Source organism: Aotus nancymaae, unplaced genomic scaffold, assembly GCF_030222135.1.
Source record: "Aotus nancymaae isolate 86718 unplaced genomic scaffold, 86718_ANA_hifiasm-v0.15.2.pri h1tg000075l, whole genome shotgun sequence".
Classification (NCBI taxonomy): domain Eukaryota; kingdom Metazoa; phylum Chordata; class Mammalia; order Primates; family Aotidae; genus Aotus; species Aotus nancymaae.
The window spans coordinates 5,296,929-5,323,010 of NW_026988490.1; the positions used below are offsets into that span (position 1 = coordinate 5,296,929).

Sequence of the window (26,082 nt, forward strand, 5' to 3'; positions counted from 1 at the left end):
TATCCTGGTGTGACCTGGACTCCTGGACACCTGTCCTGTCCTCTGTCTGTATCCTGGTGTGATGTGGACCCCGGACACAGGGCCAGTCCTCCTTCTGTGTCCTCGTGTGATGCGTACCCCTGGACATGGGGCCTCTCCTTCCTTTGTGTCCTAGTGTGATGTCGACCCCAGGACATGGGGCCTGTCCTTCCTCTATCTCCTGGTGTAACAATCACCCCTGGACACAGGGCCTGTCCTCTCTTTCTGTCCTGGTGTGATGTGGACATGTGGACAGAGTGCCCGCTCTTCCTCCCTCTATGTCCTGGTATGATGTGGACCCCTGAATACCTGGCCTGTCCTCCATCTGTGTCCTGGTGTGATTTGTACCCCTGGACACGGTGGGGGGAGTTGGGAAGCTGAGGCAGGAGAATTGCTTGAACCCAGGAGGTGGACGTTGCAGTTTCACCTCACACCAGGACAGTTCGAGGAAGGCTGGGCCACGCATCCGCACTTCCACATCACATCAGGACACAGAAGGAGGACAATCCATGTGTCCAGGGGTTCATGTCACATCAGGAGACAGAGGAAGGACAGGCCCCGTGTCCAGGGGTCCACATCACACCAGGACACAAAGGAAGGACAGACCCCACGTCCAGGGGTCCGCATCACACCAGGACATAGAGGGAGTAAGGGCCCCGTGTCCAGGGGTCCACATCACACCAGGGCACAGAGGTAAGACAGGCCTCATGTCCAGGGGTCCTGGTAACACCATGACATAGAGGGAGGAAGGCTGGGCACTGTGTCCACATGTTCACATCACACTATGACATAGAGTGAGGACAGGCCCCACGTCCAGGCATCCACGTCACACCAGGACATTGAAGGAGGACAGACCCGGTCTCCAGGGGTCCACATCACACCAGGACACAGAGGGAGAACAGGCCCCGCGTCCAGGGGTCCACATCACACCAGGACACAGAGGTAGGACAGGCCTTGTGTCCGGGGGTCCACATCACACCAGGACACCGAGGGAGGACAGGCCCCCATGTCCAGGGTTTCACGACACACCAGGACATAGAGGGAGGAAGTCTGGGCCCTGTGTCCACACGTCCACATCACACCATGACACTCAGAGAGAATAGTCCATGTGTCCAGGGGTCCATGTCACACCAGTACACAGAGGAAGGACAGGCCCCGTGTCCAGGGGTCCACATCACACCAGGATACAGACAGAGGTCAGGCCAGGTGTCCAGGATTCCATGTGAAACTAGGATATAGAGGGGGGAAGTCTGCGCCCTGTGTCCACACTTCCACATCACACCAGGATACAGAGGGAGGACAGGCCCCATGTCCAGAGGTTCACATCACACTAGGACATAGAGGGAGGACTGGCCCCATGTCCAGGGGTCCACATCACACCAGGATACAGACAGAGAACTGGCCAGTTGTCCAGGAGTCCATGTCACACCAGGACATAGAGGGAGGAAGGCTGGGCCCTGTGTCCACACATCCACATCACACCAGAATACGGAGGGAGGACAGGCCCCATGTGCAGGGGTGCACGTGACACCAGGACACAGTGAGAGGAAGGCTGGGCCGTGCGTCCACACTTACACATCAAACCAGGACACAGAGAGCGGACAGTCTATCTTTCCAGGGGTCCGTGTCACACCAGGACACAAAGAAAGGACAGGCCCCATGTCCAGGAGTCCACATCACACGAGGACAAAGAGGGAGGTCTGGCCCCATGTCCAGGGGTCCACATCACACCAGGATACAGACGGAGGACCAGCCAGTTGTCCAGGATTCCATGTCACACCAGGACATAGAGGGAGAAAGGCTGGGCCCTGAGTCCACACGTGCACTTCACACCAGGACATAGAGGGAGGACAGGCCCTGTGTCCAGGGCTACACATTACACCCGGACACAGAGGGAGGACAGGCCCCATGTTGAGGTGTCCACGTCACACCAGGACATAGAGAGAGGACAGGTCCAGTGTCCAGGGGTCCACATCACACCAGCACACAGAGGGAGAAAATGCCCCATGTCCAGGTGTCCACATCACATCAGGACAGAGAGGTAGGACAGGCCCCATGTCCAGGGGTCGACATCACGCCAGGACAGAGAGGGAGGACAGGCCCCATGTCCAGGGGTCCACATCACACTAGTACACAGAGGGAGGACTGGCCCCGTGTCCAGTGGTCCACATCACACCCGGATACAGATGGAGGACAGGCCAGGTGTCCAGGAGTCCATTTCACACCAGGATACAAAGGAAGTAAGGCTGGGCCCTGTGTCCACACGTCCACAACACACCAAGATACAGAGGGAGGACAGCCCCCATGTCCAGGGGTCCGCATCACACTAGTACACAGAGGGAAGACAGGCCTGATGTCCAGGGGTCGACGTCACACGAGGACATAGAGGGAGGAAGACTGGGCCCTGTGTCTACACATCCACATCACACCAGGAAACACAGGCAGGACAGTCCCCGTGTCAACGTGTTCACGTCACACCACGACATAGAGGGAGGAAGGCTGGGCCCTGTGTCCACACGTCCACATCACACCAGGACACAGAGGAAGGACAGGCACTGTGTCCAAGGGTCCACCTCACACCAGGACACAGACGGGGGACAGGCCCCGTGTCCAGGGGTCAACATCTCACCAGGACACAGACGGAGGACAGGCCCCGTGTTCAGGGGTCCACCTCACACCAGGACAGAGAGGGAGGACAGGCCCCGTGTCCTGGGGTCGACATCACACTAGGACACAAAGGAAGGAGAGGCCCCATGTCCAGGGGTCCGCATCACACCAGGATACAGACAGAGGACAGGACAGGTGTCCAGGAGTCCAGGGCACACCAGGCATAGAGGGAGGAAGGCTGGGCCCTGTGTTCACACGTCCACATCACACCAGGATACAGAGGGAGGAAAGGCCCTATGTCCAGGGGTCCATAGCACACTAGGACATAGAGGGACGACAAGCCTCGTGTCTAGGGGTCCACGTCACACCAGGACACAGAAGGAGGAAGGCTGGACCCTGTCTTCACACATCCACATCACACCAAGATAGAGAGGGAGGACAGGCCCCATGTCCAGAATTCCACATCACACGAGGACACAGAGGGAGGACAGGCCCCATGTCCAGAGTTCCACGTCACACCAGGACACAGAGGAAGGACAGGCCCCATGTCCAGGAGTGCACCTCACACCAGGGCACAGAGGGGGGATAGGCCCCGTGTCCAGGGGTCGACATCACACCAGGACACAGACAGCGGACAGGCCAGGTGTTCCGGGGTCCACCTCACGCCAGGACACAGAGGGAGGACAGGCCCCGTGTCCAGGGGTCCACGTAACACCAGGACACAGAGGGAGGAAGACTGGGCCGTGTGTCCACACGTCCACATCACACACACGACAGTGAGGGAGGACAGGCCATGTATCCAGGTGTCCATGTCACACCAGGACACAGAGGAAGAACAGGCCACGTGTCCCAGGGTCCAGGTCACACCAGAGCATAGAAGGAGGAAGGCTGGAGCCTGTGTCCAGGGGTCCACATCACACCAGGACATACAGGGAGGACAGGCCACGTGTCCAGGGGTCCACATCACACTAGGATACAGAGGGAGGACTGGCCTAATGTCCAGAGGTCCACGTCACATGAGGATATAGAGGGAGGACAGGTCCCATATACAGGGGTCCACATCACACCAGGACACACAGGGAGGACAGGCCCCATGTTGAGGGGTCCACGTCACACCATGACATAGAAGGGGAAGGCTGGGCCCTGTGTCCACATGTCCACATCACACCAGGACACAGAGGGAGGACAGGGCCCATGACCAGGTGCCCACGTCACACCAGGACTTAGAGGGAGCACAGGCACCGTGTCCAGGGTTCCACATCACACCAGGACACAGAGGGAGGACAGGCCCCGTGTCCAGGGGTCCACGTCACACCATGACATAGAGGGAGGAAGGCTGGGCCCTGTGTCCACATGTCCACATCACACCAGGACACAGAGGGAGGACAGGCCCCATGTCCAGTGGTCCACATCACACCAGGACACAGAGGGAGGAGAGGCCCCATGTCCAGGGGTCCACAGCACACCAGGACTTAGAGAGAGGACAGGCCCCGTGTCCAGGGTTCCATATCACACCAGGCCACAGAGGGAGGACAGGCCCCATGTCCAGAGGTCCACGTCACACCAGGAAATAGAGGGAGGACAGTCCCTGTGTCCAGTGGTCCGCATCACACCAGGACTTAGAGGGAGGACAGGCCCCGTCTCCATGGTTCCACATCACACCAGGACACAGAGGGAAGTGAGACCCCATGTCCAGGGGTCCACATTACACCAGGAAATAGAGGGAGGAAGGCTGCGCCAAGTGTCCACACCTCCACATCACAGCAGGACACACAGTGAGGACAGGCCCCATGTCCAGCGGTACACGTCACACCAGGAGATAGAGGGAGAACAGGCCCCGTGTCCAGGGGTCCACATCACAGCAGGACACAGAGGGAGGATAAGCCCCATGTCCAGTGGTCCCTGTCACACCATGACATAGAGGGAGGAAGGCTGGGCCCTGTGTCCACACGTCCACATCATACCAGGACACAGAGGGAGGACAGGCCCCATGTCCAGGGTTTCATAACACACCAGGACATAGAGGGAGGAAGGCTGGGCCCTGTGTCCACACGTCCACATCACACCAGGACACAGAGCGAGGACAGGCCCTGTGTTCAGGCGTGATTGTTACACCAGGAGACAGAGGAAGGACAGGCCCCTTGTCCAGGGGTCCATATCACACCAGGACACAGAGGAATGACAGGTCCCATGTCCAGGGGTCCACATCACACGAGGACACTGAGGGAGGACTGGCCCCATGTCCAGGGGTCTACATCACAACAAGACACAGACGGAGGACAGGCCAGGTGTCCAGGAGTCCACGTCACACCAGTCCATAGAGGGAGGAAGGCTGGGCCCTGTGTCCACACGTCCACATCACACCAGGACACAGAGGGAGGAGAGGCCCCATGTCCAGGGTTACACATCACACCAGGACACAGAGGGAGGAGAAGCCCCGTGTCCAGGGGTCCACACCAGGACACAGTGGGAGGACGGCTGGGCCGTGTGTGCACACTGCCACATCACACCAGGACACAGAGGGAGGACAGGCCATGTGTCCAGCGGTCCATGTCACAGCAGGACACAGAGGAAAGACAGGCCCCGTTTCCAGGTGTCCATGTCACACCATGACATAGAGGGAGGAAGGCCAGGTCCTGTGTTCACACGTCCACATCACACCAGGACACAGAGGGAGTAAATGCTCCATGTCCAGGGGATCACGTCACACCAGGACAGAGATGGATGAAGGCTGCGCCCTGTGTCCACACGTCCACATCAGACCAGGACACAGAGAGAGGAAAGGCCCCATGTCCAAGGGTCAAGGTCCCACCAGGGCACAGAGGGAGGACAGGCCCCGTGTCCACGGGTCCACATCACACCAGGACACAGAGGGAGGACAGTCCCCATGTCCAGGTGTCAACGTCACACCAGTACATAGAGGGAAGAAGGCTGGGCTCTTTGTCCACACGTCCGCATGACACCAGGACACAGAGGGAGGACAGGCCCCATGTCCACGGGTTCATGCCACACCAAGACATGGTGGGAGGAAGGCTGGGCCCTGTCTCCACACGTCCACATCACACCAGGACACGGAGGGATGACAGGCCCCATGTCCAGGGGTCCGCGTCACACCAGGACATAGAGGGAGGAAGGCTGGGCTCTTTGTCCACACTTCCATATCACACCAGGACATAGAGGGAGGACTCTTTGTCCACACTTCCATATCACACCAGGACGCAGAGGGAGGACAGACCGCATGTCCATGGGTTCACACCACACCAGGACATAGAGGGAGGAAGGCTGGGCCCTGTGTCCACACGTCCATATCACACCAGGACACAGAGGGAGGACAAGCCCCGTGTCCAGGGGTCCACATCACACCAGGACATAGAGGGAGAAAAGGCCCCGTGTCCATTGTGGAAGACCGTGTGGCGCTTTCTCAAGGATCTAGAAATAGAAATTCCATCTGACCCAACAATCCCACTCTTGGGAATATACCCTAAAAAACTACAAATCCTTCGACTCTAAAGACACATGCACACGTATGTTCATTGCAGCCCTGTGTACCATAGCAAAGACCTGGAACCAACCCAAATGCCCACCAATGATAGACTGGACAAAGAAACTGTGGTACATGTACACCATGGAATACTAAGCAGCTATAAAAAACGATGAGTTCGTGTCCTTTGTAAGGACTTGGAGGAATCTGGAAACCATCATTCTCAGCCAACTGACCCAAGAACAGAAAGCCAAGCACCGTATGTTCTCACTCATAGGTGGGTGTTGAACAACGAGAACACGTGGACTCAGGGAGAGGAGCATCACACACAGGGGACAGTTGGGGGGGGTAGGGGAGAGACAATGGTGGGTGGGGAGGGAGCCAGCCAGTGTGCCACATTCCTCTAAACAAGGTGTGAGGTGACACCCACTGAAAACCCCAAACCCCTCCCGAGGAAAGGCCTGCAGCCCACAGCTGGAACAGAGAAGGGGAGGCCTACCTGGTCCGGGCCGGTGTCCTCGTCAGCCTTCTGGGGTGTGGTCTCAGGCTCAGGGTCCTCACCCACATCGCTATCGGCCTCGTCCTGGGGGGTGACCTTCGGGACCTGGCTGTGCAGGGCCGTCTCTGGGTGCGCCCCCCGCAAAGTGGGGCTTGGGCCAGCCTCTGAGCCCTCCTCACAGTGGAAGGCTCGCAGCCCAGCCCCGTGATCCAGCTTCCTCAGTATTCGCGCTGTGCACCACTGAGGACGACTTGCGGCTTACGTCCCAGGACAAAGGGGGCATGTCCTTTCTTGACAGTCTTGGCCGGGCACGGTGGCTCACGCCTGTAATCCAAGCACTTTGGAGGCCAAGGCGGGCGGATCACCTGAGGTCGAGAGTTCAAGACCAGCTTGACCAACATGGTGAAACCACGTCTTAACACCAAAAAAAAAAAAAAAAAAAAAAAAAAGAAAGTCCTACTGTTTGAAAACGAAAACGAAGCCGTTCTCTGGCTGCCTGCCCTCCAGGAGAAGCTGCGCCCCCTCAGGCTCCAGGGCTCCGGCCGCTTGCCGCCGCGCATTGCCGGCGCGCACCTGGAAGTCTGGAGTTCGGGCCCCGCCTTAGCCGCCCCCTCCATCGCCCCGCCCCACCGCCCCGCCCCGCCCCGCCCCACCGCGCCTGCGCCCCGCTCCACCGCCCCGCCCCGCTTCACCGCGCCTGCGCCCCGCTCCACCGCCCCGCCCCGCTCCAGCGCGCCTGCGCCTCGCTCCACCGCCCCGCCCCGCTCCACTGCGCCGGCGTAGCGGGCGCCGGGGCTGCAGTTGCAGTCGGTCGGGCGCAGTGCGCGGTTTCGCTGCCGGCTAAGGAGCCGGCGGCGTCCGCGGCGACGGAGCGGGATCCAGCAGGCGCCTTTTGGCTCGGGCTGGGGCCGGCGGAAACGCGAACGTGCGACGGCGGCAACCGCGGGCCTGTGGACGGCGGCCTCAGCGGCCAGCAGGTAAGGTCCGCGCGGGGCGAGCGTGGGTCGTGCAGGCCCGTGAGGGGGTGCGGGTTGCGAGCGGGCCAGGGGTGCGGCGGCCTGGCCGGGGGCGCAGGTGAGTGCGGCTTGCGCGGCGCCCGGCGGAGCATTGTTTTTCCAGCGGCGCCCGCACCGCGCCCACTGCCGGCCGGGCCGCGGCGGGGACCCGGGCGGGGCGGGCCTGGGTCTCGGGGCGGGCGCGCGCTCCTTTTTCGCCGGCCCATACTCCTCCATCCCCCCATCTCCGCCGCCCCCCGCCAACGTAGCCGCCACCCTCCTGTCCCCACTTTCCTGGCCGCTTTCGGCCCGTTAGCTCGCGCTTTGTTTGAAGCAGAGCTGGGAGGCCCGCGGGCTGGGGGCGGCGGCGCTGTGCAGTCGGGCGCGGGGACGGGGAGCGTTGCAGAATCCCGGGGCGGGGGGAGGGGCGGGTAGGGTCACCCTGGGGACTCGGGCCTGCCCTCGGACCACCCTTCCTAGGCCCGGGGGATGGCCGTGGTCCTTGCAAGCTGTAGGTTGCCGGAACGCCCACCGGCCAGTCCTCGCGCCGGCGCAGCCCCCTTCCTGATGCGCGGGGCGAAACTTGCATGCTCTAGAGAGCCAGGCACTTTTCTTCTTCTTAGTGAGTGACCTTGGATGTATTCGTCTAGGAATGAATGTGTTGACATTTGCAATGCGGGACTGCGCGGCCCCTCTGGTTTGGCTTTCTCCAGCATCTTATTGCTTTGATTGTGCGTTCTCGATTTTACAGAGGTTTCTTTTGAGTAATGGCTTCAGTAATGTCAACCCATAGGCATTTCCAAGTTTGTTTATGCAATTGTTTTTACATTTCTCTTTTTTTTTTTTTAATTGCATTTTAGGTTTTGGGGTACATGTGAAAATCATGCAAGGCTGTTGCATAGGTGCATACGTGGCAGTGTGATTTGCTGCCTTCCTCCCCTTCACCTATATCTGGCATTTCTCCCCATGCTACCACTCCCCAACTCCCCACCCCTCCACTGTCCCCCCCCACTCCCCCGCAACAGACCCCAGTGTACAGTGCTCCCCTCCCTGTGTCCACGTGTTCCCTTTGTTCAACACCCGTCTATGAGTGAGAACATGCGATGTTTGATTTTGTGTTCTTGTGTCAGTTTGCTGAGAATGATGGTTTCCAGGTTCATCCATGTCCCTACAAAGGACGCGAACTCATCGTTTTTGATGGCTGCGTAATATTCCATGGTGCATATGTGCCACATTTTTCCTGTTCATTCTATCATCGATGGGCATTTGGGTTGGTTCCAGGTCTTTGCTATTGTAAACTGTGCTGCAGTGAACGTTCGTGTGCATGTGTCCTTATAGTAGAACGATTTATAATCCTTTGGATATATGCCCGGTAATGGGATTGCTGGGTCAAATGGAATTTCTATTTCTAGGTCCTTGAGGAATCGCCACACTGTCTTCCACAACGGTTGAACTAATTTACACTCCCACCAACGGTGTAAAAGTGTTCCTATTTCTCCACATCCTCTCCAGCATCTGTTTTCTCCAGATTTTTTAATGATCGCCATTCTAACTGGCGTGAGATGGTATCTCAATGTAGTTTTGATTTGCATTTCTCTAATGACCAGTGATGATGAGCATTTTTCATATGCTTGTTGGCCTCATGTATGTCTTCTTTTGTAAAGTATCTGTTCGTATCCTTCGCCCATTTTTGAATGGGCTTGTTTGTTTTTTTCTTGTAAATCTGTTTTAGCTCATTGTAAACTCTGAATATCAGCCCTTTGTCAGACGGGTAGGCTGCAAAAATTTTTTCCCATTCTGTTGGTTGCCGATTCACTCTATTGACTGTTTCTTTCGCCGTGCGGAAGCTGTGGAGTTTGATTAGGTCCCGTTTGTCTGTTTTGGCTTCTGTTGCCAATGCTTTTGGTGTTTTGGTCATAAAGTCCTTGCCTACGCCTATGTCCTGAATGGTTTTGCCTAGGTTTCCTTCTAGGGTTTCTATGGTGTTAGGTCTTATGCTTAAGTCTTTAATCCATCTGGAGTCAATTTTAGTGTAAGGTGTCAGGAAGGGGTCGAGTTTCTGCTTTCTGCATATGGCTAGCCAGTTTTCCCAACACCACTTCTTGAACAGGGAATCCTTTCCCCATTGCTTGTTTTTATCAGGTTTGTCAAAGATCAGATGGTTGTAGATATGTTGTGTTGCCTCTGACGCCTCTGTTCTGTTCCATTGGTCTATATCTCTGTTTCGGTACCAGTACCATGCTGTTTCGATTACCGTAGCCTTGTAGTAGAGTTTGATGTCCGGTAGTGTGATGCCTCCCGCTTTGTCCTTTTTGCTTAGAATTGACTTGGCTATGCGGGCTCTCTTTTGGTTCCATATGAAGTTTAAGGTGGTTTTTTCCAGTTCTGCGAAGAAGGTCATTGGTAGCTTGATGGGGATAGCGTTGAATCTGTAAATTACTTTGGGCAGTATGGCCATTTTCACGATAGTGATTCTTCCTAAGCATGAACATGGAATGTTTCTCCATCTGTTTGTGTCCTCTCTTATTTCGTTGAGCAGTGGTTTGTAGTTCTCCTTGAAGAGGTCCTTTACATTCCTTGTTAGTTGTATTCCTAGGTATTTTATTCTCTTTGTAGCAATTGTGAATGGCAGTTCGTTCTTGATTTGGCTCTCTTTAAGTCTGTTATTGGTGTATAGGAATGCCTGTGATTTTTGCACATTGATTTTGTATCCTGAGACTTTGCTGAAGTTGCTTATCAGTTTCAGGAGATTTTGGGCTGAGATGACGGGGTCTTCTAGGTATACAATCATGTCGTCTGCAAATAGAGACAATTTGACTTCCTCCTTTCCTAATTGAATACCCTTTATTTCTTTTTCTTGCCTGATTGCTCTGGCTAGAACTTCCTGTACTATATTGAATAGGAGTGGTGAGAGAGGGCATCCTTTTCCAGTGCCAGACTTCAAGGGGAATGCTTCCAGTTTTTGCCCATTCAGTATGATATTGGCTGTTGGTTTGTCGTAAATAGCTTTTATTATTTTGAGATACGTTCCGTCGATACCTAGTTAATTGAGAGTTTTTAGCATGAAGGGCTGTTGAATTTTGTCGAAGGCCTTCTCTGCCTCAATTGAGATAATCATGTGGTTTTTGTCTTTGGTTCCGTTTATGTGGTGAATTACATTGATAGACTTGCGTATATTAAACCAGCCTTGCATCCCCGGGATGAAGCCTGCTTGATCATGGTGGATAAGCTTTTTGATGTGCTGTTGCAGTCGGCTTGCCAGTATTTTATTGAAGATTTTTGCATCTATGTTCATCATGGATATTGGCCTGTAGTTTCCTTTTCTTGTTGAGTCTCTGCCGGGTTTTGGTATCAGGATGATGTTGGTCTCATAAAATGATTTGGGAAGGATTCCCTCTTTTTGGATTATTTGGAATCGTTTCAGTAGGAATGGTACCAGTTCCTCTTTGTATGTCTGGTAGAATTCGGCTGTGAACCCATCTGGACCTGGGCGTTTTTTGGGTGGTAGGCTCTTAATTGCTGCCTCGACTTCAGACGACCTTGTTATTGGTCTATTCAGGGTTTCGACTTCTTCCTGGTTTAGGCTTGGGAGGAGGCAAGTGTCCAGGAATTTATCCATTTCTTCCAGGTTTTCTAGTTTATGTGCATAGAGTTGTTTGTGATAATCTCTGATGACGGTTTGAATTTCTGTGGCATCTGTGGTGATATCCCCTTTATCATTTTTTATTGCATCTATTTGGTTATTCTCTCTTTTCTTTTTTTTTTTTTATTAATCTGGTTACTGGTCTATTTTGTTGATCTTTTCAAAAAACCAGCTCCTGGATTTATTGATTTTTTTTTTGTAGGGTTTTTCGTGTCTCTATCTCCCATCAGTTCTGCTCTGATCTTATTTATTTCTTGTCTTCTGCTAGGTTTTGAGTTTTTTTGATCTTGCTCCTCTAGCTCTTTCAATTTTGACGATAGGGTGTCAATTTTAGATCTCTCCTTTCTTCTCATGTGGGCACTTATTGCTATATATTTTCCTCTAGAGACGGCTTTAAATGTGTCCCAGAGATTCTGGTATGTGGTGTCTTTGTTCTCGTTGGTTTCGAAGAGCATCTTTATTTCCGCCTTCATTTCGTTGTTTATCCAGTCAACATTCAGGAGAAAGTTGTTGATTTTCCATGAGGCTGTGCGGTTCTGGGTTGGTTTCTGAATTCTGAGTTCTAACTTGATTGCACTGTGGTCCGAGAGACTGTTTGTTATATGGTTTCCGTTCTTTTGTATTTGCTGAGGGGTGATTTACTTCCAATTATGTGGTCAGTTTTTGAGTAAGTGTGATGTGGTGCTGAGAAGAATGTATATTCTGTGGATCTGGGGTGGAGAGTTCTGTAAATGTCTATTAGGTTTGCTTGTTCCAGTCTGAGTTCAAGCCCTGGATGTCCTTGTTAATTTTCAGTCTCGTCGATCTGTCTAATATTGACAATGGTGTGTTGAAGTCTCCCACTATTATTGTGTGGGAGTCTAGATCTCTTTGTAAGTCTTTAAGAACTTGCCTTATGTATCTGGGTGCTCCTGTATTAGGTGCATATATATTTAGGATCGTTAGCTCTTCTTGTTGCATTGATCCTTTTACCATTATGTAATGTCCTTCTTTGTCTCTTTTGATCTTTGTTGCTTTCAAGTCTATTTTGTCAGAGGTGAGAATTGCAGCTCCGGCTTTTTTTTTGCTCTCCATTTGCTTGGTAAATCTTCCTCCATCCCTTTATTTTGAGCCTTTGTGTATCCTTGCATGTGAGGTGGGTTTCCTGGATACAGCACACTGATGGGTTTTGGCTTTTTATCCAATTTGCCAGTCTGTGTCTTTTGATTGGGGCATTTAGTCCGTTTACATTTAGGGTTAATATTGTTAGGTGTGAATTCGATCCTGTCATTTTGATGCTAGCTGGCTGTTTTGCCCACTGGTTGATGCTCTTTACCATTTCGTGTGTTTTTGGAGTGGCTGGTACTGGTTGTTCTGTGTGTAGTGCCTCCTTGAGGAGCTCTTGTAAAGCTAGTCTGGTGGTGATGAAATCTCTGAGTACTTGCTTGTTCACAAAGGATTTTATTTTTCCTTCACTTAGGAAGCTTAGTTTGGCTGGATATGAAATTCTGGGTTGGAAGTTCTTTTCTTTAAGGATGTTGAATATCGGCCCCCACTCTCTTCTGGCCTGTAGGGTTTCTGCTGAGAGATGTGCTGTGAGTCTGATGGGCTTCCCTTTGTGGGTAACCCGACCTTTCTCTCTGGCTGCCCTTAGTATTGTCTCCTTCATTTCAACCCTGGTGAATCTGACGATTATGTGCCTTGGGGTTGCTCTTCTAGAAGAGTATGTATCTTTGTGGTGTTCTCTGTATTTCCTGGACTTGAATATTGGCCTGCCTTGCTAGGTTGGGGAAGTTTTCCTGGATAATATCCTGAAGAGCATTTTCCAGCTCGGATACATTCTCTTCATCACATTCAGGTACACCTATCAAACGTAGATTAGGTCTTTTCACATAGTCCCATATTTCTTGTTGACTTTGTTCATTCCTTTTTACGCTGTTTTCTCTAATCTTGCCTTCTTGTTTTATTTCATCGAGTTGATCTTCGACCTCTGATATCCTTTCTTCTGCTTGGTCAATTCGCCTGTTGAAACCTGTGCATGCTTCGCGAAGTTCTCGTGTTGTGTTTTTCGGCTCCCATCAGTTCACTCCTATTCCTCTCTAAGTTGTCCATTCTCGTTAGCATTTCGTCAAGTCTTTTTTCAAGGTTCTTAGTTTCTTTGCATTGGGTTCGAACATGTTCTTTTAGCTCGCGGAAGTTTCTTATTATCCACTTTCTGAAAGCTGATTCTGTCATTTCATCACACTCATTCTCCATCCAGTCTTGTTCCCTTGCTGGTGAGGAGTTGTGCTCCCTTGGAGGAGGAGAGGTGTTCTGGTTTCTGGTGTTTTCATCCTTTTTGCACTGGTTTCTTCCCATCTTTGTGGATTTATCCACCTATCGACTTTGTAGTTGCTGTCTTTCTGATTTTGGTAATTTTAAGTCTGCGGCAGCAGAACTCATAAACCCCTTTTTTCTTTCCCCAGGTGTTCTGTCCCGGGGAGTTAGGGCTGTATGATTTTCTGCTGTCTTGCTGCCGTTTTTCCTGCCCACAAGGTGGCAGCCTAGTCACACTCAGCCTGCAGAGGCTTCGCTGAGCTGCTGTGGGCTCCGCCCAGCTTCCGTGTGAACTTCCCTGCAGTCCTGTTTATATGGGTGTAGTTAGAACTGCTTCCGCTATGTTGGCCCGCCCCTGTAGTGACGGAGTCTCTGTAGTGGCGGGTTGCCTTGGTTGCTGCAAATTGCCCTGGGAACTGCAGGGTGTTTCCGTAATGGAGGACGCCCCTCCTCCACAGAGCTGGACCATCCCGGGTTCAGTTGTGTTTCCCGTGGCGCGTTTTTGCCCGGGAATCTCCTGGCTTGACTCCCCGTTTCAGCTCCCCTTGCTGGCTTAGAGGGGACTCAGTCTCACTCACTCTGCACATGGAGCCGCTGCCCCGGGGAGCAGGTCGAGCGGCCGCGCCGGTCAAACCAGCGGCGCTGGCGACCCGTGGGGCTCCTCCGCCTGTGAATCCCCTGGTCTGTGGGCAGTAAAAATCCATCTGGAAATGCGGCGTCCACTCACCCTCTGCACTTTCTCTTGGAGCTGCAATCCCGAGTTCCTCCTAACCGGCCATCTTGGATCGATCCCTCTCTTTTTAGTTATAAATTTTGAATTAGATTCTGTGTTTTTGGAGAGATTTTCCATACGTGGTGGAAGTGTTTTTAATCTTGGTAAATATGGATTATTTGTCTATTTTATCACGTTCGTCGGAAAGCTATACCGAGAACATTTCGATGTTTTAAAGGCTTTCACTCTCCGATGACTTGTGTGAAAGACGACGTACATACTAAAACGGGAATGCCTGTCTTTTTTTCTATTGGAATTTTCAGGAGGGAATTCTGTGCAATCTGAAAAGATTGATGGAGGTTACAGTAATTGCTTTCTACATTGCTTTTGTTAAGCAGTGAAAATTAGACCCACTTGGAGATTTAGACCTGGACACACTGAGTTTTGGAACACTCTCGAAGTGCAATTTGGGAAAGGGCAGGTGAAATGAGGCTTCTTCCAACCTCCCCCTTCCCTCCTCAGCTTGGTTAACAGGCAAACACCAAAATATGGTAATAGCTGGTAATTTACAGAACGTTGGTTATCACATTTGATAATTATATGTTAAGGTTGTACAATATGTGTATGTCAGAGTTAGGGGTAGTAGGTCATAGAGTCTCATGAAAAATACAACTTCTATATAATCTTCTGAGTAGCGAGATGGTAACTGTTACGACGGTTATGAATTGTCCAGGCAGTAGGGCCGGTATATGTCTTCAGTCATGTTTTTACGCCTGCAATCCAGGAAACAGTGTAAATGGATGTTTCCTGAAACAGCCATAGTCGCCTGTCAACATGCCCAGCTAATTTTTGTATTTTTAGTGGAGACAGGGTTTCACCATCTTGGCCAGGCTGATCTTGAACTCCTGACCTCGTGATCCACCTGCCTCAGTTTCCCAAAGTGCTGGGATTACAGGCGTGAGCTACCGTGCCTGGCCGAGATTTATCATCTCTGTGTGCTGGTAACATTTCTAGCCTTCTCTTTCAGCTACTTTGAAATATACAATACGTATTTGCTAATACACATCGCACCATTGCACTCCAAGCCTGAGCTAACTATGGTGACCGTACTCTGCTATAGAACGTTAGAACTTACTGTTTCTAACTGTATGTTTGTACCCATTAACCAGCCTCTCTTCCTCACCCCCATCCCTTCCCAGCCTCTGATACCTGTCATTGTATTCTTTGTTTCCATGAGGTCAACTTTTTTTTTGTTGTCGTTGTTGTTTTTAGCTCCCACATGTTTCTGAGAATGTGTGATGTTTTTCTTCCTATGGCTGGCCTGGCTTATTTCACTTAACATAATGACCTGCAGCTTCATCCATGTTGCTGCAAACAACGTGATTTCATGTTTTTTTCTGGCTGAATAGCGTTCCATCGTGTATGTATGCCACGTTTTCCTTGTCTGCTCATTGGTGCATACTTGGGTCGATTCCATATCTTTGCTGTTGTCAATAGTGCTGTGATAAACATGTGAGTGTATACTGATTTGATATACCGATTTCTTTTATGTTGGTTAAATAGCCAGTAGTGGGATGGCTGGATCAAGTAGTGGTTTTGTTTTTAGTATTTTGAGAAATCTCCATACTGGTTTTCATAACGACGTTACTAATTTCCAGTCCCGCCTCAGTGTGTAAGAGTTCCCTTTCCTCCGCATCATGTCAGCATCCGCTGTTTGTATTTTTAAGAATAGTTATCCTAGCTGTGGGAAGGTGGTAAGTATCTCGTTGTAGTTTTGATCGGCACTTACCTGGTGATTACTGATGTGATCATTTTTTCATATATCAGTTGGCCATTTGTATGTTTTTTGATGTCCTTTGCCCATTTTTTAGTGGGATTATTTGTTGTTTTTCATCGTTGGTTATTTGAGCTCGTTACGTATTCTGGATTTTAGTCCTTTGTCGTGAACAGTTTGCACACGTCGTTTCCCATTCAGCAGGTTGTCTCTTTGCTCTGTCGTTTGTTTCCTTTGCTGTGCAGAAGCTTATTGAAAGAGATGGATGGAGCATGGTGGCTCACGCCTGTAATCCCAGCACTTTGGGAGGCTGAAGCGGGTGGATTACCCGAGATCGGGAGTTTGAGACCAGCCCGGCCAACGTAGTGAAACCCCATGTTTACAAATAATAGCGAAAAATTAGCTGGGAGGGATGGTGGGCGTCTCCCGGGTTCAAGCAATTCTCCTGCCTCAGCCTCCCAAGTAGCTGGGACTACAGGAGCATGCCACTATGCCTGGATCATTATTTTTTTTCTTTTTGTTTTTTTGGTAGGAGCTTTGCTCTTGCCGCCCAGGCTGGAGTGCAATGGCGCCATCTGGGCTCACTGCAACCTCTGCCTCCCAGGTTCAAGTGATTATCCTGCCTCAGCAGCTGGGATTAGCCCAGCTAATTTATTTTTATTTTTATTTTTGAGGTGGAGTTTTGCCGTTGTTGCCCAGGCTTGAGTACAATGGTGCTATCCCGGCTCACTGCAACATCCACCTCTTGGGTTCAAATCTGTGTCTGCATCAATTCTACACAAGAGTTCCATCATCATATGGGAAGGGAATCATAGGTGTGGGGACCTCCATGCAGGACCCCGCGTGCCCCGAGGCCAGTCCCTGTGACAGCCACAGCAAGGAGCGTCTGCTTCCGCCAGTTGGACAAGATTCTTTCCTGACCAGAAACCAGCAGAAGGACTTCCCCTGCTCCCCACACACCGTCGTATCCCAAACACACCTGTGTGGATGGATGCCTCGACATCTCCCCTCAGCCCAGGGCCTGAGCTCTTCCTGATGAGGGTTAAGCAGGAGTGACCGCCTCTCCTCGTGTCCATGTTGCGGGCAGCTGCCTTCTCCTCAGCTCCCACGGGGCAGAACAAGAGCCAGCCAGCTCTCAACATCCCAGGATTTTCCAGGGATGCTGATAACTAAAGCAGTCGGGGCCTTGTGAGTGGTTGGTGGGAGGGATCAGGGTCTCCTCAGCATCCGTCAGTTCCTGGAGCATCTGAAGGGGCAGCCTATGCCTGGAGGAACGTGTGGGGCTGGCCCCGTGGGTACCCAGTGCCTGGCATCTCCCAGGCCCTCTGTACTCCCTCACAGACCCCCTCCACTGAGCAGCACAGCCCTGAGGACAGAGGCAGCAGCCCGGAGAGCATTTCCAACACAACTGTGTTTATTCAGATTTACACATGAGACCTCCAAGGTATTGCTCCCCACCCCCTACCCCTAGACCCTCCCTTCCGGTTGAGCCACCTTCTCCCTCCCCTCCCTCCTGCCCCTTCCTTCCCCCACCCTCTCCCATCAAGCTAAGGCCCAGCAAGATCAGCACTGGGGGAGAAGTCTTTGCTTTGAGGCACCTGATGGCCTGAGGGTCCGAGAGTTGAGAGCCCCACCCTTGGGGATTGGCACCAGAGAGCCTGCCCTGTCCCTCTACTAGCTACAATGCTGCATTCTCTTCCTCTTAGAGAGCAAGGGGTCACCCTTTCTCTTTTTAGACTGCGAGGGGCCACCCAGCCCCCAAGCCAGGGACTGCGCCCCAGAGATGCTGAGTCCAGGCCTTAAATGGGGCATCTGAACAGGGGATGGGCCTCTTGAAGAGAACTCGCTTCTTGGACTTGGTGGCAGGAGCGGATGCTGGGCTGAGGTCTCTTCTCTTCGCAGATTGGGACTGAAGAGCTCCCTGAGGTTCCCGCCCTTCTAGGCTGAGAAGGCCCGAGGCAGGTACAGGGCTCTGGGACAGCTTCCAGGCCCGCAGCCTGTAGTTGGTACCCACGGCAGAAACTATGCCAGGGATTTCCCTCTCCTCCTCACTTGACCCCTCAGACAGCCTGCGTGATTCCTTGACAGGAGAGGCTCCAGGGAGACCCCAGGTGCCCTTGGTCCCCACGCCTGGGCAGGTGGGTCTATGGTCCTGGGGAGGAGAGTCTGGCCGGGCAGCCCTCAGCCAGCGGGAGTCCAGTCTCTCCAAAACCACAACAGGGTTTATGGACCTGACCATCCCAGTACACACCCTGCCTCGTCCCTGAGGGTCCCGGGAAGCCCTCTGGGGGTTGGGTCTGTGATCCTGGGAAGGAGAGTTTGGCCGGGCAGCCCTCGGCCTGTGAGAATCCAGCCTCTCCAAAAGCACAACAGGGTTTTTGGACCTGGCCATCCCAGTGCACACACTGCCTTGTCTCTGAGCATCCCGGGCGGCCGTCTGGGGTGGGCAGGTTTCCATGCTGACCCCTTGCTGGGGGCCAGGCACATCTCTCTCTGCTCCTTGGCCCGCTGCAGACTTAGAAGAGATTGAGTCCAGCTGGGTGGTGCCATGACTAGGGACTGCCCTCTCACACGGTTCCTCCTTCAAGGATAGGAGGCGCTTCTCTGCTACCTGCGGGAGTAAAGGGGGCACTTACTGGCTCTGCCTCAAGTGTGAACAGGGCCCAGGGTGGTGAAGACCAAGGCGCTTGGGTGGCAGGCACGGAAGCCTGAGGCAGCTGGGCTTTCTGTCAAAGACAGAGGGTGTGGCTCCGCTGGGCATCCCGCTGGGCCTCACTGCAGTTTGCATCCTGACTCCCCTCCCTGGCTCCTCTCCATCCCGTTCCATCTGAACCTGCACCTCCCTGCCTCGGAGTGGCTCCCCAAGAAGCCGAGCATCCCCCGCAGGGTGGGGTGGACAATCAGGTGGGGCTTATGTGCCGGGTCCCTCCTGCCCCCAGGGTACCTGGGTTTCCCTCCCTCCCTGCTCTACCTGGGCAAGGGTGAGTCCTTCCTCCTGCTCCAGCTCCTGGCTTAGGGCCAAGAAATCCATGTGTGGATCTGGGGAAAGCAATTCTTCCGGGAATCGGGGGTGAATGACGGCCTCCACCTGGAAACAGAAGGAAGACGGTGTGAGCTTCCCGGGCAGGGAGTAACCTGGAGCCAAGGACACCTGGAGGAGATGCAGAAAGCAGTGAGCGCCCCGTCCCCACCCTTCTGGAGCTGTCTCATATCATGGCGACCACAGCTACACACAGACCACAGACCTGGTAGCGTACACACATGCAGACAGAGACACACAAACCACACACAGACACACAAAGAGACCCACATATGACACAGGAAAATGGACACAAGTAATTTCCACACTCCACACTCACACCCACACAGACACAGAGTAACCGATCACAGACACAAAGACACAGACACAATCACATACACAGACAGTCAAATCGATGGCAACACACACACCCCTTCACTGCGGAGGAGCTAAGGAACAGAGCTTAATTCCAAGGACCTGCGAGTGCCACCCCCTGGAATTCTGCAGACCCCAGCACTTGAGGCTAGCCCACCTTGGTGACAAAGTCTTTCTGGGAACACAGATTGTCAGCGTAGCTCAGGACGCCTGGGTCTAGAAGCATCCCGTCCCCTTCCTGCTCCACTTCGCCCTCTTCCCATTGTCCCTCGATCTCCCTCATGGCCCCAGCGGGAGGCCCCAGCAGCTCCTCCATGATGTCCATATACTCCTGCACCACTTCAGGGGGAATCTCCTTGGGGGCCTTGGTCTCCGCTGGCCGCTGGGGCCTGGGTGGTGGCAGGCAGGCAGGTGGGGCCTTGGGGCCAGCCTTGCTGGGAAGGTACACTGAGGCAGGGAGGGAGGAGGATGGGTATGGTGAGGGCTGCTCCTCCTGCCTGCATCACACAGGGGAGGGCAGGGCTCAGGGACCTGAAGTGGGTCCCAGCTGGGTCAGGACCACCTGAACCACAGCGCCCCTGGAAGAGACGCCGCAGGAGGGGCACATGCGGGACAGCATCCTTTTGGAGGAAGCTTGGAGTCACTGATATATGCTGAGTACTCCACCCGCTCATCCCTGCTTCCTGGGCAGATTGTTGGGTTTTGGAATTGCAAGGGGAGAGAGTAGCTAGGAAACCTGACCAGGTGAATACCCACTTCGTGACCACGAGCCGCCCAGCCCCCCAGCTCCCCTGAGCTGTCTTGTTGGAAGGAACAAATCCCTCTCTTGAAGGGAGGCATGGGGTGTGGGGACAGTGGCCTCCCTCGGCCTCTCTGGGCTTTGCCGTGGCTCCTGTGGGAATGTGGGAAGCCATACCTGGCTGCTTGACCACCTCAGGGGCTGATGGTCCCTGAAGTTCAAGCCTCGGCAGGGCTGGAGGAGGCAGGCACTGGGGCCCCTTCATCCACTGTGACTTCTGAATCTGCATCTCCTCCTCAGCCTCAGACTGTAGGAACCTAGGGTGAAGAAGGTGTAGACCGTGCTGAGAGGGTCCAGGCCCTCTGCCCCCAGGACCAGGCAGCAGCCGATGGCAGGGAATGGGAAGGCATGCCTCAGGCAGGCTGTCCAGGCCCTCCCTGGGGCCCGTCCCCCAGTCCCAGAGGGAACTACTCCCAGAGTTCTGGGCTCTCCCTCCCTCACCCGGCCCCTGCAGAGCCCATGGCATCAACAGGGCTTTCTGACTTAAGTCAGGGCCACGAGGCCCAGGAGGGCATCAGGGGTGGGGTTTATGGCAGAAGGCGTCCATGATGTTGCCCAGTTGCATGAGTCCTGAGGTTGGGACTGTGGGTCCCTGAAGGATAACCCGGGAAGATGAAGCATGGGAGACCCCGGTCGGGAGGAAGCAAAAGCTGGGTGCAAAAGACAGGGCCCCTTTCCCCTGAGGCTGCCGTCTTTCTGTCTTAAAGGAAGGGACTACGAGGAGCAAAGGCAGGCAGGCCAGAGATGGGTCTCATGGTGTCCTGGACGCAGGTCTCCCCTGACCCAGCGCAGGTTTCTCCAATCCTGGCCAGGCTGGGATGGGCGAAAACCGACTTCTGGCCACTGCTGTGAAGAGAGTGCACCCCGCTCTGTCTATAGTCCCCAGCGCCCCTTCTCCCCATCCTCACAACTGGCGGTGATCTCCTTTGGGCTGTGATGCTGGCTGCTCGCTCCCTGACCCTTAGTGTCAGGCAGGGGTTGGCCCGAGGCCAAGCAGGGCGTGGCTTCCCACCAGGGCAGGATAGAGACCCCAGAGCACTCTAGGAGGGAGGAGCAGCTTCCTGAGGGAGCCAGGGGCCCGGGAGGGCCTGCGTTTGTCCACACCCTCCTCATGCTCCACACTGAGCAGCCACCATGGCCATCCGGCTTCTGTCACCCTCTGTCACCCTGCCATGTGGGCTCTGCCCCTGCACCCCAGACTCACTTACCCGCCATCTCGTAGTAGATCATCCGGTCAAAGTTGCTCGTGTGCTGCCATTCCCGCACGGCCCACCACAGTCCCCCCTCCAGGGTCATGGTGGGCTTCTGCCGGGCCAGGGATCTGAGAACTGGGCTGTAAGGCGGTGCAGTCAGTCCCAGTCCATAAGCCCACCCTCCATCCTAAGCCCACCAGTCCCAACACCCGGCCCCTGTCACCCCCACACATGTCCTGTCATCTGTCCCTGTCCTGTTCTCCCCCACGTGGGCAGGATATGTCCCCAAGATCAGTCATCAACACAAGCCACCGGCTGGCCTCTCCAACTGCCCCTCGAGTCCTCAGTGTTACAGTGTTGACAAATGAACTCAGTACTATGGGTGGAATGTGAGTGTCCCCAGCATTCCTGTGCTGAAGCCCTCAGCCCCGGTGTGTCAGTTCTTGGAGTTAATCAGGGTTAGAGCAGGTCATGAGGGTGGGTTCCCATCATGGCATCCGAGCCCCGATAAGGGCAGGAGGAGACACCAGGGCTCTCCCTCTCAGCCGCAAGAGGACACAGCCAGAGGCAGCCCTCTCCAGCCAGGACACCAGTCGGCCGTCACCTTGATCTGGGACTTCCGACCTCTGGAAGTGGGAGACGTGAATGTGTCCTGATAAAGCACCCAGTCTATAGGATTTGTTATGGCAGAGCCCGAGCTGACTGAGACAGCGCACCCACAGAATGCCCGGGGAGCGAGGGTTAACGTGCAGGTTCCAGGGCCCCAGGACTGAGCATTTAACCAGCTTCCTGGGGACTCTGGAGCAAGGCGGCCCCTGGGGACGCAGCCTCGGGGTCCTGGAGATGAGTAGAAACCAGAACCAAAGCAGAGCGGTGTCCAAGCCCACTCCACGCCAAGCCTGTGAGCCTGGGGCGACTCCACTCCGAGAATCAGGGTCCCCAGTGCACCGGGACTCAGCTCCAAGGGAGAATGCAACCAGTTCCAAGATGCAGGGGCAGCAAGATTTTTTGGGACAAAGATGGGGCCTCCTTACACCTACACCCTGGGCAGGGGACTTGCCTACGGGAGTGGCCAGTGTGTTGCCGGGTGGATGTGCTCAAGCTCCCGTGGAGTACGGGTTTGCTCATCAGCGGGGGACACAGGGTCACAGAGGCACTGCAGGATGGAGAGAGGCACGACTGGGACTGAATCGACAAACTCTCAGATGCTGGCATTGCTGCCTCAGTCACCACAGTCCATGGCCCTGGGCTGCTGGGCTCGTGGTGCACTCAGAGCCATCACTGGAGCCCGTGGCTTTGGGGAACACTGTCCTAGATAGCCTAGTTCTGATAATGATAGCAGTAGGGACAGTAATCATAACAGTTATCATGTAATGTGTCCCAGCATGTGCCGGGCACTGTGCCGTGTGCCTCATGTGTGAGCTCAAGTCACCTCTTCACCATCCTCTGAATGAAGCAACGTCGTCCCTTTTTCTAGAAGGGATCGAGGGCAAAGCTGCAAATACCTGCCCAGTAAGGATTGGCTGGACTCACGGGACAGTGAGGGGCAGGTGAGATGAGGCCCCTGAGAGTCTGTCCTGAGCGGCAGCCAGATGAATGTTCCTGAAAATGTGCCCTTCCATAGCTCGACCCGTCGCCTTCAAGACCACCCTGCAAGCTCCCCCGAACAGCGTGACCTCCCGTCCATCCAGCAGCCTCTTTATGGGTGAGCTTCAGGGTGAGCTCCGGTGCCCCGAGGACACTCACATGAAGAAACAGGAAAGCGCTTCCATGTCCGGACTCTGGGGAAGGTGCCTCCGGGCCAGGGGCTTGTAGTGCTGCCAGAGTCGGAAGTTCTCATACACGCTCTGGGGGTTGCAGGAGTCGTCCGCGGGAGTCTTGGCCTGGGAGGGAGCCAGACTGCCCTCTCCATGAGCCCCTTGTGACAATGGACAAGCATTCCCTGGGGCCACGATGGGGCCCGGCTGGGGAGCAGGTGGTGGTGCTGGAGGAGGAAGGCCCTGGAACCAGCCTCCGTCACAGGCCTGGGTGACCCCAACGATGTGGGCAGCCATAGCGGGCACCACAGGGGCAGCTGCCAGGGGTCGGGGAGGTGGACATGCGACTCCCTCACAGACGGCACCTGGAACCCACCAGACGAGGGGGTCCTGAGGTAGGGCCAAGGTCTGTGCCTGAGGAGCCTTCACAGGCCCCACTTCTGTCTTCATCTGGACAAGGACGTTGGAAGCCCCGGCCGAATTCAGGCCTTGGCCATCGTGTCCTGCCACCAGAGGGGTCCTGGGGAAGGCAGACAGCACCGGAGGGCCGCCTGGGGGAACCACTGCAGTCACGAGGGGCGGCCCATCTGCTGGGCCAGGAGCAGGTGTGGCGAAGGACAGAGCCGTGAACACTGGCATGGAGGCGCCAGGGTTCTCGGTCACACCCGTTTCCAGCTCTGGGCATGCTGTGGAGACAAAGGAAAGAGGTGAATGAGCTGGGGTCTCCAGGTCCACCCTGGTCACTGGGGAATCAGGGGTGTCCTACAGCTGAGGGCATGTGACAGGGAAACTGCAGCTTGCAAATGTCCCTGATTGTGCATCGCATGCTCTGTTCCTCCATAGGAGGGTCCCTTCACTAGAGAGCCTGGCAGTTAACCCAGATTGCACCACTGCGTTCTAGCCTGGGTGACAGAGCAAGACTCCATCTTGAAAAAGAAACAATGGAAGACAACCACCGGATGGAAATCTCTCCCAAGCCAGCACCCCGTGAACCCTGAAGATAACCCATACGCATCACACCCAGTGTGCAAGTGATTGTTCTGGCACCATGCCCAGCAAGTGCTAAACGTGGGTCAGAGTCAGGCGACACTTTCCTCAGTGATCAGTGGTCCTGGCTGCCACTCAGGAAGCTCTGTTCCCAGGGAGCAGGTCTGAGAAGCAGTGGTGGAGTTCCCTGAGATACTGTCATTGCGCAGCCAGCAAGAGCGGCACACGATTAGAGCACAGCCAGCAAGCGGTGAGCAGTGGGGCTGTCGGAGGGGGGGCGGGGGGGAGGTGTCTGGGGATTTTCACAGCTGCTGGTCATGTTACAGTAGGTCGTGGGACAACGAGCCCATCTCTGGTCCTTTTCCTTTGAGCTCCCAATAACTGAATAGAGTGACCAACCAAGAACCAGAGGTTCTTGGGCCACAGGCCAGGTGTGGCAGAGTTGTCTGGAGCTCATCCCTGTTCGCTAGGACTTCATGCAGTCTCCAGTCAAGGGGAACAGGGATACAGCACATGCACCTCATCAGTCAGGACACACATCCTAACTTGAATAATAATAATAATAAGAGGACCATCTTCCTATTTGTGTTCTACTCTCCTTCCTCTACTGAAAAGGAAAGCAGTCTTTCCAGACCTTTCCACTGAAAACCAGCAAGAGTCCACACCTGTCCCCTGTTCATGAGGTAGTAGACATGGAATAGAGGCAAATTGTTGATCTCCACAGAAACACAAAGTGCAGAGGACAGGCCGTGAGCTAGCAGAGAAGAGGAAGTGGGTCTGAAGACCTGCGCTTCCACAAAAGGACGAACAATTCAGAACAACCTGGGAAGCCCAGGCCGTGTTGCCTGAACTTCCCCACTGCCCCCACCCCTGTTAAAGCCAACAGCTACCTGAACTGACTGAGAAGCCACCTCTGGGGAGCGAGCTGAGAGGCTGCGGCAGTTACAGTAGCCCCAGGCTCGCCCACCCAGAGGCTGTCACTGCATGCTCTGTCCCAGCCATCACACCCAACAGTCGTCTCTGGCTGAGACGACTTCTCCTCACTCCTCCCTAAGATCTAGAAAAGTCCAGTCCAAATCCCTCTGAACACTATGGAAGGGCACCGTCCAGCTGCCCGAAGACATAACACAGGGCTCAGGCTTGCCCGCCATCTTCATTGGGCCACCGGCACAACACGATCCCACCGCTCCCTACAAACACGCGGTGACGTGACCCGTCCCCCTCTAGAAAGAATCAGTACATCCACTCCATCCTTTCCCCTACACGGTGTATCCCCCCAGGCATCTTGGTCCACCTCCAAGGAGCCGTCCTCCCTAACCACAGACTCAGGGTGCCATGGCCCTCTCCAGGTGTGATGTCTTTGGGGACATCCAGTGCTCCCTCCCTCCTCGACACTAGCCCTATCAGCTGTCCCTGGGGCGGTGTCAAATTTGAATTCCCAAGGATTTGAAACGTGACAGAGACTTGCATAATGCCCCTGTCCCTACAGACTCACCTCCATTTGAAGCCATCCCCTCAGGCTGGGTGCTGATCACCGCTGTCTGACAGTTTCCACAGTGAGAAAAGTCAAGAGCAGGACCCAGAGAGTGACCTGCCTCAACAGATTCTCCTGAGTTCAGGTAGGTCCGGTAAAATTTGAAAGTAAAGCAGTTTAGAACATAGGACCTCAGACATTCTGCAGAGGGGGAGGGGCAGTGCAGCAGGTACTGGAAGGGGTGGGGGACATTCTGTGAAGGGCTCCAGCCAATAGGAAAGAACTGAGGTTCCCTTCCAGCTGGAGGGCAGCAGGGCAGACTGTGTGCACCTCTTTAGGCAACTTTTTTTTTTTTTTATTTTATTTTATTTTATTTTTTTTGAGATGCAGTTTCACTCTTGTTACCCAGGCTGGAGTGCAATGGCATGATCTCGGCTCAGCGCAACCTCTGCCT

At 54.2% G+C, this 26,082-nt stretch overlaps 1 pseudogene; it reads right to left on the reverse strand.

The window, feature by feature from the left end:
• Positions 1-17,635: 17,635 nt before the first annotated feature.
• LOC135271064 (NUT family member 2G-like) lies at positions 17,636-25,712 on the reverse strand (annotated as a pseudogene).
• Positions 25,713-26,082: the final 370 nt, after the last annotated feature.